This window comes from Pseudochaenichthys georgianus, chromosome 21 (genome assembly GCF_902827115.2).
Source record: "Pseudochaenichthys georgianus chromosome 21, fPseGeo1.2, whole genome shotgun sequence".
NCBI lineage: Eukaryota > Metazoa > Chordata > Actinopteri > Perciformes > Channichthyidae > Pseudochaenichthys > Pseudochaenichthys georgianus.
Genome location: NC_047523.1, coordinates 8,335,043 through 8,351,633, shown reverse-complemented (window position 1 = coordinate 8,351,633; position 16,591 = coordinate 8,335,043). Strand labels below are relative to the sequence as shown.

At 38.8% G+C, this 16,591-nt stretch overlaps 1 pseudogene; it reads right to left on the bottom strand.

The window, feature by feature from the left end:
* Positions 1 to 1,777: 1,777 nt before the first annotated feature.
* LOC117466231 (G2/M phase-specific E3 ubiquitin-protein ligase-like) lies at positions 1,778 to 5,148 on the bottom strand (annotated as a pseudogene).
* Between the last annotated feature and the right edge of the window lie 11,443 nt (positions 5,149 to 16,591).

Genomic DNA, 16,591 nt, shown 5'->3' with positions numbered 1-16,591 from the left:
TTACTTGCCAACACTGTCAGACAAACAACATTTGCTTAGCTAAAGTGTATCAGTTTTTATTATAATAGATATAGAATATAGAATATATAGCCTGTAGTCTATGACCCAGATTATACAAGGCCTTTCTTTAGAACTTATTTTTGGTCGAAATAAAGTTAGAAACTGAACATCTAAGCGTGGGTTTTGGATTGAACAGCGGCCCCTGAGGGGACCTAGGCACTATAAGTTGTGAAGCAAATAAATGATTAAATAGACACTCAATGATTTGTTGTTGATTTTACTGGTAAGTAACCTTTTAATGTAATTTGTAGAATTGTTGTATAGCCTATTACTTAATAATTCACTTGAAAATATATCAATTTCTATAGGTCTCAGTTCTGGATGGAGCTATTTGCAGACCTCCGAGATGCTGGACACTTCAACGGGAGTCACGAGCATCAGTGCCTTCTGAGATTCTGCTTCGTTGATGTTATTCAGAAGGACTTGGATGAGTGTGTGAGACTGTGGAACAGTCACAGGATTCGCCCTTCCAGAACAGCATCATGTCCAGGAGGAGTGCCCAATGAACTGTACTACTTGCCACACAGGTATTACATTGTTGATGGATTGATACTGTTTTTATCTTAAATGTAAATGAATACTATTGTCTTCTATTTAACATAGATTTGGCTCCAGGGACTGTGGATTTGAGATTGAACAGGCAGAATTGGATGCTGTTCCTGAGACAAGCCTGTCTATAGCTCCATGTGGGGACCAACACATGCAGGAGTACTTGGACTTTGCTATGGAGCGCAATGACCTGCAGAAGCCAGAGAACTGGGAGACTGCATCAGAACTGTACATGAAGCTGAAAGAATATGCTCAGTTTTAAAGTAATCGAAAAGGTATTCAGAAGTACAAAGTACAGTAGCACTGTTTCACCACTCCAAATCAGATGTCAGGGCTCAACAATGCTTGGTTTCATGGTTTGTCAGACTGCATTTACTCTTTTCCCTGTGATGTATCCAAATGATTATGGTATTATCACAATATTTGTTTCAATGTCATTTATACGGCACCAAATCACAGCATAGTCATAAAATAAATATCTTAATCATTATAAAATATAACTGGAATAACAACAACAACGCTCCAATTAGCAAGCACAAACATGTTATGTTGTGTGTGTAATTGTGTGCAGAAAGAACATTTCTGTATAAGTCTTATTTCAACCATGTGGACTCACTGGAAACCTGAGAATGAATGACTGATTTACAACAAAGAAGCTATGGGTCGCAATGTGAAATTAGTAGAGCAAAGTTCAGAGTATTTATAAAGATTGTATAGGTATAGAACAATACTTTGATTTTGTCCCAAACTAAATGGACAACATGAGCTGTGAGAAAGAAAAAAAACACACGCTCGCATCTAACAACAACTATATGAACAACCTTCATAGAGTCTGTACTCAATGGGTCATCCAGTCACAATGACTTAAAAACAGCCAAATCCTGGAGAATTTTGCATTCCAAAGTCCATTTGGGGATTTAAACACATTGTATGCGTCAAGGAGTGGTAGTTTCAATGTGTTGGAACAAGTGTTTGCCATTGGGAATGGAGAGTCATCAAGGAACTCTATTCCTGGCGATGGTTCAAATCCAGATGGGGGAAGTGAAGTCAGCCCAGTCGCAAACATCAACATATCCTCCAAAGACACAGCAGTCTGGCTTTCTGCAAAGAAAACATGTTCAGATACATTTTGGCAATGTGTTTCCTGAAATAGTTATAAAACAGCGATTTACAAACCTTCACAATCGAGGAGATAGTCTGCCCAGTAGCCAAAGTGTGGCTTTCCCTAAGCCTCCTGTTACTCCCTGGTGGACTGAGGTCAGGCTTGAAGAGTCGCTCAAGTTCCAGAGCAGTAAGTCGCTTTTCAGAGTGGCACAGGACCGGGGCCAGCAGAGTAGGGTGTTGCTGTAGTGCGTTTAAAAGCTGAAGGGCTGAAAGACCCTCCTTGAATCTGAAGAGTGAGCAAAAAAAAAATTCATCACAAAGTCACATTTAAATAACCAATTCCTAAAACAAGGGGGGGGGGTGGCATGAGCACTTAAAGATTGGCACAAGACAGGCAGGGAAACGAGAGACGGACATCCCATATCAGTTATACTACACAGGCACACATTTTGACACTGACTAATTTCTAACAGATAAACATAGAATAAACCAAAGAGGGGGACCATGAGGCATTTTAAACAAAAAATTCTTACATACATTTAAAAAAAATCACATGAATACAAATATGACCTTACCCGTCAATTACAGATGAGTTTCAGCCAATAATGTACCACTGGAGGTAGTCTGACACAATTCCTTTCTTTCCTTCAACAGAAGCCACATGTCTCAGACAACCTTGTGCTGTGTCTCATGGTCATTTCTCGCAAGGCATCCACTGAGGCAGCATTCTCAATCTGAAGATTATAAAATGGACAAACAATCCAGTCAATAACTGCATGTACTGTATATTCTTGCCACTTTTGTTTTGTTACTACTATCCTTGTGCAATATATACCTGGCTGCTAAATCCTCTACTACAGGATGTGTTTTTTGTAAATTGTGTTTGTGTTTCTTTAATAGTTTTTAATCATTCTTCTTAGGTAACATTAAGCTGTCTTTGGCTCTTTTCTGCTCCAGCAATGTAAATGTTCCCTCTGTGGGACTAAAAAGGGTATTCTGATTCTGATCACAAAACAAAAAATGAAGCCAATTCGGTGTATGTGATAAAGGTAAAGTAAAGATGTCTCAAAACACTGCAGGAACTACATAATAATCCACCCTACCACACTGTTGCTGTATGCAATTCTCACCTCTTGTAAAGCTTTCCCTACTTCTTCATCAGTTATTAAATCAACTGTTGCTTTGAATGAAGGCTGGCCTGCAAGATAATGTACAAGATCTTCTGACAGGAAATGTGGCCCTGGACCTCCATGCACAACTGACACCGCAATCATCTTTCCTGCCAAGTAGTATTCATCCTCCCTAACAGCTGTGAATAAATGTATTCATATTGCAAAATTAAAACATTATTTATTATATACTTTAATGTACTGTAATGACACTCAAAGTTTTGGAAAATTGTTCAAGCAACAAATCATGTCATGTGATATATATGGTTAATGATCATTAACAATTGTATAAGTACACTTCTAACCGTATGCATACCATTTGCATTGTAGACCAAGAAGCGGCGTCCGTCTGGTCCATCAAAAATGGGCCGGTCTTTCAGATTCTTCATCAGTAGAGATAACAACTCTCTCCTGGGACCACCTGAGTCAATTCCTTCTTCGAAAACACCAGCATCATCAGTGCCTTTTACCAGCATGTCACAGTTTTCTGAATACGATGTACGCTTGAAACCTCCGACTGCTCCATCCCAAACATTAGCCCTTGAAATGTTGAATCGGCTGACTCTTCCATGATCAAAAGGCTGTGACAGGTTAGCAATAATGGCAGGTAATGTAACGTTCATCTCCTCCCTGTAAAGGACACAAAGTGACCTTGTTAGTGGATATTCCAGAGGGTGCAAAAACAGTTTAAAAAAATTATTTTTGTACCAGAAATATTGTACAGAGAATTTTTTTTTAATGCCACTGTAATAGCTGTTCGTTTACATTTCAGTGTCCAATAAACTCGTCATGTTGACTGCAACCAGCTCCTCGTCCTCTTCTTCAACACATGGTGCATACAGGTCTGTATATGTACTGTTAGGAAATGATCATTCCCATGTTAAAACATCTTACAAACAAAAATGTCTTTCTCGTGTAAGTGAGTCACTAACATTTGCACTTACCTGTAGCAAGTAGTCTTGTCTGTATTTGTTTTGGGTGGACCTATATCCTCAGTATCAGATATTACTATCTGAAATACAAATACAAATGTCTGTAACAAAACAACATTGAACGTTAGAAACATCAGGCTTCCACAATCTGCCTCAATACCTGTCCAGGCTGAGTTGTGGATGAATGTCCAAGTGCCTTCCTGAAACATGATAAAATTATTAACTTCATTATACAGGGTATAGTTGAGTTTTAAGTAACATTTAGAGGTAGGGGGAACCATAAGATTTATAAATAACAGATTCTTTTTGTTTGAAATTAGATGACATGTATAGTATTTTGTATCCATGTTCACCAGAGAAAATGCTGTGGCCTATTCTTATCATCCACTTAAAGATAAATTACTCATTTTGTAAAAATAAGTACAAACTTACCCTTCATTTTCAGGTTTGTGTTTTGGAGTACTTTTGTTTCGTGGTTCAAATTCAAATACCTGAGAGTAAAAGTGTACAATTATCAACAGCTTCCATTATTATTCCCTTACCACATATGTCTATCAACAGTGAAACGTTGTCAGTGTTTCTGATAGTAATTGTAACTGCCAAGTTGGTTCTTCTAAAATATTGACCAGAATATAGATTTCCTGCTTAAAATCAAATGTATATCAAATAAATAAATGAACATTAAAATAAAATCATTTACGCACCACAGTGTGACCACAGCTCCTAGATGTGATGACAATATCCGAATCAGAGTCTGAGGTATCATCCCCTGTAGTAAAAGTAAAATGTTCAACACATTATTATGTATGCTGCAGTAGAGGATGTTAACATGTCAAAATAGTGAATAATAACATCCACAAACCTCCTCTAAAATGTTTCTCAAGGCAAATGAAAAGGGTGATCCTGGCATATGCCTTTCCTAAGTCCTTTTTATATTCTGCCAATGTGAATGGCTTTTCTGAACCAGGCACATTGACAACCTCTGAGCAGTCTGGATACAAAAGGACGTACGGTCCTTCATCCATGTCCTTGTTAAAGGCTTTCCTTTTCTGGACAGCTCGTTCCAGTATAGCAGGTGCTGCTACCTCCGGGTCTGTAAACAACGGGAGTGTTTTCCCTCTCCGAGGCTTTAAATCAACTCCTTGTGGCGACATCATTCCTATGTTTATCTAGTAAAATAGCAGAGAGATATAAGTAATGACACACAGAGACACTGAGATTTGTATGAAACGGATAATGCAGCTTACCTGGACTCGTCTCTTTTCTTGTTTAAGTCTTCCTTTCCCACAGTTAAAAGACCGTTTCTCTTTTGACTTTGAGTTTCTGTACTCCATGAAAAGTTTATAGGATGGGCCTGGTTGTTCTGCTGGTATGAATAGTTCCAATACAAATGTAAAAATTAGCAGCTCCAACAATCAGCAATAGCAAGTGTGCATTAAGGTTTACGGAAAGCCTAAAATAAAAACTAGCATATTAGCTCAATGCGATGCTATTCCGTTAAGACATGGATTGGTATTTGACTGATATTAAACTGCGATTGCACTTTTATTTACTGCATGTCTGACATTAGCATCACAAAGCTAGCGCAATACTACACTTACTTTGTTTAGCATTTTCCGGCTGTTTCGATGTCCCCTGTGCGCTTGGTACACCCGTCTGGTCCGTGTCCTTTAAACACTCCAGAGATCCTCCACACGAAAGGCAAAACCGTGTCACTTGTACCAGGTTGTTTCCACAAAACAGACAAAACATGTTTACCGAACGTAAACACACTCGTACGGTCTTTCCACCTAAACAAATTTAAATTTGAGACAATCACTAAGACGTCACTTCCGGTATGATGGACATTCCCTTTCCGGTTTGATTCTGGTTTGTAAATGTGTTTCGGGACATGTTAATGTGTTTCGGGAAATGTTAAAGTGTTTCGGGACATTTTAATTTGTTTCAGTTATGGTAAAAGTGTTTTGCATTTTGTTAATTTGTTTTTGTTAATGTTAAATAGTTTTGTCCTTGGTAAAAGTGTTTTTGCTAATGTAATTTTGTTTTATAAAATGTAAATTTGTTTCAAGCTTTGTTAAAGTGTTTCACACTTTGTAATTGTCCATTGCACTTCCCAGCCACCGTATGTTAAGAAGCTCAAAGCACTTGTGTTAGCAAACGGTTGTGGTTTGCTTCTTTAGCTATTGATAAAGACGGCAGGGATTTAAAGACATATTCTGCCCCGACTCCCCCCATGTACCCATGTCTGGGCCACTGAAGAGCTCTGTGAACCCTTTTTCAAATGTACTCATTTCAACACATGCTCTCTGTCTCTCCTACTAAACACATGAATTCTAACTACGACTCTAATAAGGCATTTCGTAGACAAAAAATCCCTCCTTCATTATCTAATCGTTAGTTTCAATCAGTGAATTCCTCCGGTCACATGGCCGTCAGCTGCCAAAACCGAAATCGAAATCCTTCAGTTGGGTTAAGGACTCATTCCCTACTCAGAGTGGACAAAATGTTACTCAAATAGAGGTAAATAAACATTTGGTGGGGACTATTTTCAGGAGTAGATTAATACATGTTTGGTGCTTTACTAAGCATTTAAAACAGTGGGATATGTGCAATTGACTCAACTGTAATATGTAAACTATATTTCCCAAGCTGTTGCTAATTAATGTAGATTTAAAATATTTATTTGACAAAAATTGAACACAGAACATTAAGTTACTAGACTTTGTCAATTAATATTTCTTATTGCCACCATGATTGCCACTGACTGATATCCACGCAGCAATTACATTTTAATATTTGACAAAACAAATTAGAATATAAATGCAATGTCTAGGATATTACTTTGTGTTATCACTGGGGATTAAATCCAGACTGTGCGGCTGGAGGAAGGCCTTTAGATTTAACAGGGGAATAAAACCAGATATGAATGCTAATTAAGCGAGGAAGGTTATCTATAAATATATAATTAATAAATTCATAGTATTCATCCTCATGGACAGTTTAATCCATCATTTCCAGGAAAAAAGGTGTTGCCCCTAACCTGCCACCTGGAAGCCGAGACACATACTGTATCTGCAATGTCATCAGCAGAGTCTCTGAAGTTGGTCAGAGAGGGGGGGGGTGGTAAATACTGTGACAGCGCCCCAGTGATCCTCCTCGGATATTGATACAGTTTTAGCAAACTGGAGACCGGGGAGAGTCATCTGAAGACTTCTGTCTACCAGGTCCTCTGAGATCAGCTCTGTAATCCTCTGTGAAATATAGAAGCTAGACATGGACTGCCATGAAATGGACTTAATTTCCCTTTAAATACTTTAATCAAGAGCTGCTAATCTCTGCCATTGTGGATACACACACTGACCTGTTTGGAATTTGTTTTAAGAAGATTTTCTGTTTGAGTCCTTAAGACATGGATTTATATTTGTCTATATTTGTTCTGAATCTTAATTAAAGGGCATTGTATTTTCTCTAACCTCAAGGCCAAGAATTATTATAATTAATATCATTATTATAATTATATTTGTATATATTATATTTGATTGAAGCTTTCTGGTTGTCTAAATGCTCACCTATTTATTATTATTATCAGGTATTTTAACTATTTTCCTCACATTAATCAAGTAATAAAACAGCCTATATCTATATTCTGTGTGCACAGGTATTTATTTAAATATAATTTAAATAAAATCTCAGTAAATAATATGTTTAAACTTGGATTTGTTATTGTCTTTTTGCTTCCCTGACAGTGATCGGGACATTTCCGACACATCTTCAGACGGTTGACCAATCACAACAGAGCCGACCAGTTAACCAATCAGAGCAGACTGGGCTCTGGTTTCAGACAGAGGGTGAAAAGAGGTGCTGCAGCACAGGCAGTATGAGAAAAATAAAGTCCTTTTTGAACCTTAAAGCAGGGAAACATGTCCCAGTGGAGGAACTAACTACCTGAACCTGAACATTACCATAATATGTCATCTTTAAACATGTGTCTCCAATAAAATGTGCCTGCATGGCTGTGGTAAAAAAATAAATGCTATGTATCTTTTTTGATGGCAGCGTAATTCTCTTGCCTATTGTTTTCTAAACTTTTCTGGATGGAACACTGCTCTTTCTTAAGGGTTCCGTCTGACATGAAATAATTGGTAGAAACCAATCATCTCTTCTGTAGAAGCCATGAAACATGTTTAGTATTGCGTTTTGTTTTAATATTGTTTGAGCACAATTGATTGTTTGGCTTGGGTCACATGGATATGGGCGGCACTCATTATAATCCTGTTCACCGGCGTGAGGTGTGTGTGGAAGAGAGGGTGACACAGGGCCGTTGACCGCAAATTGAAATTATTGCTCTGATTAATATAACGATGTACATGTCCAAGGAGAATAAGTTGATCATCCCAGTTTTCATTAAACCACATTATTTTGCAACAGAGTTTTTGATCTCAGCAAGTACTTTTTTGTAGCGTGTCACGCAACATCAAAAGGCCCGGCCTCTTTGTTTGTTTCCTGCTGTCGCTATATTTTCTTTGTTTTTTTATGATTCAGGGACACTTGAAAACTGTTTTGGAACACTTCAATTTTGCGGTGCACAATAGAATAATTACAACCAGGAAATAAACTGTCTATTCGACAATTTAAATCATGACTAACACATTTTGAAAATAAAGGAAATTAAAATCAAAGTCTTTTCCCGAATACTTGTCCCAGTTTTAATATGTCCGATTTAACAACGACAAATAAGCTGAGATAGCATGGCCACTCAAATCACTGCTTCCTTGGGACGTCTTTATTTAGTGTTTCACTTACCGGGTCCATTTGTTTTGAATGCTTTTAATTTGACTGCAGGAAAAGCTATCAATGAACACTGAATAAATGCTTACCCAGAACTGATTGATAGATCAGTCATAAATAAAAAAATGTCTAAAATCCAACTCTTTCTTCATACCGCTACTGAACTCTATCTTCTGTAATTGTTTTTGATTGAATAACCCCTAGTCACCTAGTGGCAGCAAATTATTAATTTTGCATTTAAGTTCGATACAGCAGTTAGAGACAGACTATTTTATAAACATTTTTAAACCCTCACATATACAATTAATATGATCCTTTGGAGTTTTGTTGACCTGTTTAATGTAAGTGTGTTCTGATTGACCCTGACTATGACCATGTCAACAAAATGTCATAATATAATAGCTGAAATGTTCAACAAAGTCCTATCCAGAATCACCTTGAATATATAAACTAAATGCATTTTAAAGGAAGGCTAAGGTTTGTTTGTTGACATATTGTGATGATACATTTGGCCAACTGTCACTGAAAACGTACCTAAAATGTACGTTTAATTGTTTTGTGTTTAAAAAAAAAAGAAGAATGTTTCTCAAAATTAACATATTCTTGGCTGTAACGCGTTTGCACCTGTCGGCCACCGTAGTTACCTACTCAAAATACACAACAGAGTCCTCATGGTAAATTACAATATCACATCTACAGTAGTTTTACTATCTCAGTCCATACTAAACTGAAAAGTTGACAGCCCTGCTCCTTTATTGAATTAAATTCAGCTGATGTGATTTATGTAACATTTTTGTATCTTTTGGGTGAATATTTTGTGGACATTTTGATACCCTGATACAGAAACCCCAAATACCAAGGTGCCTCCTCACAGACAAAAAAGGCTGCTTCATAACTTTCTTTTACCAACTGTATCTTCAAATGTTAATTCAAACGCAGTCAATTTGTCCACTCACTTTATTCACCTGTTCATAGCCAAGCAGCTTATTTTCTTTTTCTTTTAATGAATAGTAGGCTATGGCCATTGTCGTGAAAGGTTAGCCTCCCTAGCGTGGAGCCTGCCTCCCATGCTGCCTCCCCGATTCTTTCCGGTCGCGTCTCCCCTCCTTTCCATGTATTATTCAAGTTGCGACCAAAGAGCTCCGCCGGCAGACACCGAGTGCTCGGTGACGTCAGCAAAGTTATCCGGCAGCAGCAGCTGTAGAGGAGCCGAGGACTGAGGAGAGGAGGAGGAGAGGGAAGGACGCTGCTGGATGTGGAGCTCTGACCGTGGAGCACCGAGGAGGACCGGGGCTTTTATTTTCTTTCTACGGGACTTCAATACTCGGACTTCTTCTTCTTTGTTGGTAAGTAAACGCGGTTTCCTGTGTATAGCAAAGATTCCCTGACTGCTGTGCGGAATGAGCAGTCGAGTTTATTGTGTGTTGGTGCACACATAAGCTTCGCGCTTGGTTTACAACTCGAAGTTGACATTGTTGTTAGCTTTCTATTGTACGCTGTTCTTTCCCTAGTTAATACATTTCTAACCTAACGGGAAACTTTGTTGCGCAAGTCCGTGCAAGGTGTACTCTGAGCTAACGTCGAGTTTGTGTGTCTTTGTTGCTTGCAAATCTTTGACTAACTTTGATGTGAAAACACTGTGAATGTCCGCGTGCAGTCTCCTCGTTCTGACGCTATTTGACAGGTCGTCGCTAAAAAAGCTGTCGCTGTCATTGTAGCGGTGACATCAAGAGATATTGTGTTAGTGATGGAAGTGGGACATGAACATAAATGTCTTCTTCTTTCACCCTTAATCCCTTATTATTCTTAGCAGTGGTGGTTCTAGACCAATTTTAATTGGGGGGGCCAGTTATTTTATGAGGGGCACGTGTAAGGCATGACAAAACGCCACAAAGACCGTGTACAAGATATTCACATTTACAATTCAGTATAAAGCCATAGCCCTAAATACCCCATACAATACAATTATTGGTATTAGTTTGTTTTAGAAACATCCTTTTAGTTTATAGTTGATTTTATTATATTATTGATCAATTATCCCTGTTATTTTCGATCCAAGTTAGAAACACAGTCTTTGCTGCAACACTATCAGAAATTGTTTTTCATGTCTTTTTTTGGAGAGGGGCCACAGGGGGGTCCAAGTTCTGGCCCCTATTGCCCCCACACCCTACAACCGCCCATTATTCTTGGGCAGTGACAAATATGGAATACTGAGGCACTATTTCAGACTTATGCTCATAATTGCTGCGAGTGTATAGCCTCTAACCTCCATGTGGAGAATGCATGTGTGTGTAGTTGTGTGTGTGATATCACTTCATTTATTATTTCAGAGGCATATTGAGACGAGTGACACTCATAAATGAACAAGCATCTGTTAAATGGCATCTACCTTTCATCTTCACATGTCAGATATTCTGCCAACATGATTGTTTTCAACAGGTAATAACCATGACAACATCTGTGTAAATGGTCTGCTACTGTGCAATATTAATACATCCATTCTTTTTGGGTGATGGATAAGCATCTGACAGTGGAGCACTTCAAGTTTCTGTTCCACACAGTTCTCATTTCACGGCTGAGGAGTCACCGTCTTTCTGTGGTTGTGAAATTGAGTTTTTTGAGAGACTTGTTGAAGTCAGCAATAACTATTATTACCTATCTCCGCTGTGCCTTTTAACAGGTGGAACGTGTATTGGAACCTGCTCTGGATGTTTGATAGCCACTGGTTTATTGAAAAGCAGCTGATCTCCAATGCTGTTAAAATAAGCATGAATTAGCCTGAAGATTTGTGCTAATTGAATGTTGTCTTGTTCCTAGTTGTCTTTCAATGAGTAAAACTGGCTTGCCATGGATTTTAAGGGCAGCAGATATGAGGAATACGTGTGTGCAATAACGGTTTGAAATAATTGCTTGCGACACAAAAAAATACAGCAAATGTCTTTCTTATTATATCATACAAATTGGAACTGAACAAATCACCAATAGAAAACATATTATGATATAGTTATTTTTTGAAAGAATGTAGAAGCCATGTATGTTTGTTATGGTATTTCTTTTGGACACTTGTTGTTATTAGATGCAGAGGTTGTATACAGTATATGGGGGCAATAGTTGACAGGAAAAGGAGAGCATTTGTTGAACGAGGCGCACACAGTTCTTACAGACTTAACTAAAGACCAAACAACACTCACTTGCAGATTCTGAAAACGTAGTAATGTACAGACCACTTAAAAATATTACAAACTAAAACTGCAATAGACACGAAAATCTTCTGTTTGTGACTGCGTATAGATCCCTACCACATACCTGTGTGTCAATGGCAAGTGGGAAAACGAGCAATATGAATATTATAAAATGACCATTAAGGGGACGTTTCCTACTGATATTCTCTTTTTTCTACCAAAATAATCCCATTGTGCAATAATGCATTCTCTTGCAATGTGTCAATATAACAACATTTGCATACAAAATTACATATGTTCCCTTTTGGAGATCTAAGGTTATGTCAATGTAACAACATTGTTTTACTCAGCTGAGTCTGAACAATATATAATTTTAGCATCAGAATGTTAGCATCAGAATTGCAATAAGTGCATGCACAATAGGGCTGCAACAAACGACTAATTTGATAATCGATTAATCTATCGATTAATGAAACGATTAATCGATTATTCGGATCGTTAAGGTTTTAACTGTACTACTACTTATATCGATACTGCTTATCGATCCGGTCCTTTTAACAATAGTATTAACGGTTCTTTTGACAAGAAATAAGGTAAACTAACTAAACAAATTGTGAACAAAACTAACATCGCTTTTATTTTAATTAAATGCATAATATTTCACATCAAAGAAACAACAATGTTTAACAAATCATATTAAATAATCTGAAGACAGAACTGTAAACAGAATAGCTGAAACTTTAGAAAAATAAATAACTCCGTTACCTCTAATCATTAACCTATGTTTTTATAACTGAGTTAACTCGGTGTGTTGCCTGCTAGCATACAGAACACCTGACGTGGAAAACCGTTACTCGTGGACGGGGCTACAGAGCTGCTAGAAAGACAGTCGAACCCGGTGCATTCCTCCGTCTGGATCTGGAGCACTTTTGCTAAATGTTTAGATAAATTGCTCGTGTCAACCGCCCTTACATGAGAAACTGTTATTGCACTTTAGGTAACGAGCTTGTCCACATCGAGGGCGGCTAAATAGTTTAATGCCACACCTCGGAGCAGCGTTCTCTCCGCCATCTCCTCCGTATGTGTGTGTTGCATGTGTGTGTAAACTGCCCCGCCCCCTCGCAAGCAGGCGGGTGAGAGATCTCTCGTCTGAATTGGGAAGATCGAAAATACATTATAGACCATTTGTAGTCATATTGCATAATGAGAAACGAAGTTGGCGACACTAAGACTGCAATATAATGTTTATGTAGCAATAATACATATGACATGTTTTAAATGTCTCCTGTACCGATAAAAAAGTACAGGATAACGTGGAGCTTAACGGGGTGTAGAACACATGTGATGACTGTCACCAACGAATCGACGACTGAATTAGTTTGCCAACTATTTGCTAATCGATTTTAATCGATTAAGTCGATTAGTTGTTGCACCCCCTAATGCACAATAGTCACATTAGATGATGTCAAGTAACACAATTAACTTAAATACATCATGCTTCAACTTTTCAGGCAATAATATAAAAGAAAAGCTTGAATACATCTCTTATCCATGACTAATTACAAGAATAATCTGTACGGTAAACAGATTTCCGCCTCTTGGTGAAACGCCCTGATAGTTGTCAAACCGAAACTGAAAATTAGTTAGTAGTAGGAGGTGAACACTTAGGGTGCGTTCACACCTGCCTTGTATAGTCCGGTTGAATCGAACCCTGGTGCGTTTAGCCGCTTGGTGCGGTTCATTTGGGTCGGTGTGAACACAATCCGAGACCTCTTAAGTGAACTAAACAACCGGACTCTGGTCTGCTAAAATAGGTGGTCTCGGAAAGCTTGCTTGCGAACTCTGGAGCGGTTCATTGCTGGTGTGAACGCAGTCCGCACCAAAACATAGGAAGCGTAGTATTTGCGTTTCATTTCCTGTTGTGGAGGAGAGGATTGCAAATGGTGGAAAAATGAGCGGCAGGGGACAAACGTGGAGCTATGAGGAACACAGATGCCTTCTGGATATCTGGGCAGAGGAGAACATTTCTCAACTGTGGGAGAAGGATCATAAAAACGCGGAGGTGTTCAAAATCTTTAGCGACAGACTGAAGCAACTTGGATTTAACCGGAGTGTTGAACAGTGTCGTATAAAGGTGAAGAAACTACGACAACAATACATAAAAGTGCGCGACGCGCTGCAGAAGAGCGGCAGCTCCCCAAGTATCAAAGAAACATTTATTTGGTATGAGGATCTCGACAGTATCTTGAACACAAGACCTATAGTGAGCCCCGTAGATGTGGTCGAGTCCTATGCGGAGGAAGAGGTGGATAAGTCGCCTGATGAGGGGAGCCTAAGCTCCACTGCCGATGCCGGGGCTGCTAAGGCGGATACTAGCCGCAGTTACTCCGCGGATGCCGAGGACTCTGATAACAATGGTACGTTCACTGTAAACTTATTTATGCTGCCGGTGTACAGGCCTTGTTATCTGTCCTTTGACTTGGGGGATGAGCTGACTGCATGAGTCCTGACCAGCAAAGACTGGACAGGACAGTACAGTTCTCAGTGTAATGGCTGAGCAAATGAGAGAGGTGAATGCACTGATGGAAGCTGAGCAGAGTCACCAGAAGCAGGAGTCAGCACATTTTGAGACGTTTTTACGGGCACAACAGGAAGCTGAAGAACGGAGATTCAAGGCCTTGCAGGAGCAAAGTCAGGAGAACAACATAATGTTCATGCAGCTTATTGGCAATGTCATAAGTACCATGTCATGTCGAACATCACAAACACATATGCCCAACTGGATGCAAGGTCACACAGCATACTCCATGCCCCCGCCCCACACAACATGCTATTCCCCCAAATTCGATGCCCCACAACTCATCCATGCTCATTCCTCCTTTCATACATAACCCACTCTTCAGGCCCTCTCCACCATCCATACCTACTCCATCAGCTATGCCTACTGCCACTTATACCCACTCATCTCCACCTGTCAACCAAGAGCCTGACTGCCAACACATCATACCTCTGACTATAACCGTTGAAGAAGGAAATGATGTTCCAAAAATGTCCTTTAACTGAGTAGACACGCAAATCGTCCTTGTTTGCAACTATTGTTAGGTGGCTAAATGTTGTGCCAAGTTGAAAAGCTGCTGCTTAAAAACATGTGTTTATTGAAGTATTCTGCCTGTTTGAACTGTTACCGCTAAGCACTGAAACTGTGACTGCACCTTTTTACTTTGTTGAATTGAGAAGTATTTCTGATTTAATGATTATGCATTGTTCTCCCTCAATATATGGTGCCTTTTTTTGTATAAATATATATTTATATTTGATATCTTGTGTCAAAGATTGGCTACATATCTTACTACCTGTTTGTAGTATTTTTTGCAGTATAGCAGTTGTTTTTATACTGTAGCAAAGTCTGACATTTTTGCACTTGGCCCCAAATATTTCTTGCATTTGGAGCAAAATGTTTGTGCACTTCCAAATACAAATTGTATTTTATATACAGTACAATTGTGTGGAGTTTACAGTATGTTAAAAACAAGTATGGTCAATAACTCAAAGTACTTTATTTTATTGTAATGAAAGTGTCACATTAATGAGCTCAATTTACATTACAGAACATGCAGTATCTTTCACATTGTACATTATGCTTATGCAGTATATTATGTGCCAATATCTATACATCATTTAAAACAAGTAACAAACATAGAACAATAACAAAGTTATACTGTAAGTGCAATCTTGAACAAAATAAACCAAATCTCTTCACTCCTGTTCCTGACTGTTCCTCTGACCTCACCTCCTCACTTCCCTCCTCCTCCTTACTTTCTTTCTCCTCTCATCTCGACACCTCTTTTATCTAACCTCCTCTTGTTTCTAAATTGAGTGGTTTCACACAAAAAAGTGTTACTTCACAGTTTTACGACACTTTTTTTGTTTTTTGACTTGACAAGCATCACATGTGTAATTTGTGGCACAATTCAAACGGGATCGAAAGATAATCTTTCTCTCTTCATTGACTTCAATACATCCTTTTTCCGAAATAAGGTCCCATGGAGGTCCACCGGAAAGGGAGGGACTTCGGCTCTCTATTGGTATTCACTACTACATTCCAATAGTTGACATGGAATTTGTATCATCTTAGAACTAAACTACTTTCAGCAAATACTATTGGTTTGCTATGTAAAGCACTTTAAACATGTGGTATAGTGATTGTGGTTACAGTAATGGCGTTCACATATTGATAAGATAAGATGGACTTTTATTAATCCCTCGTGGGGAAATTGTTTCTCTGCATTTGACCCATCCTAGTGTTAGGAGCAGTGTGCTGCCATTTTGAACGGTGCCTTGCTCAGGGACACCTCGGTAGCACTTGGTCTTGCCGGGACTTGAACTGGTGACCTTCCAGTTGCCAAGCCAAGTCCCTATCGACATCTCAGCAGATGAGCGCTACTGTAATGTTGACAACACTCACTCAGTGACTGATAATATCATTACTATCAGCCCATGCTCCCCGTTTCTCACTGTCACAAAAACTCTATTACAAAGAGTTCATTTCTCCACCTAGAGCTGTTTGCTGTTAGAAGCCTCATCTTCAAACCGCTTTCTATTCACTGTGACTATAGCAGCTGGTACCTCTGGAAGCAGGAAGATTACACTGCGCATATCACTGGCTCTATTTTCTTATTGTCATGTCAAAAGAAAATCTGAAACTATACCAAGGACTTAAGATCATTTATATTTTTCTCATGCTGGGTTAAGGTGTTGACACCGACACATGTCAAAGCCTTCTTTCTCACCATCTTTGTGATTGAAT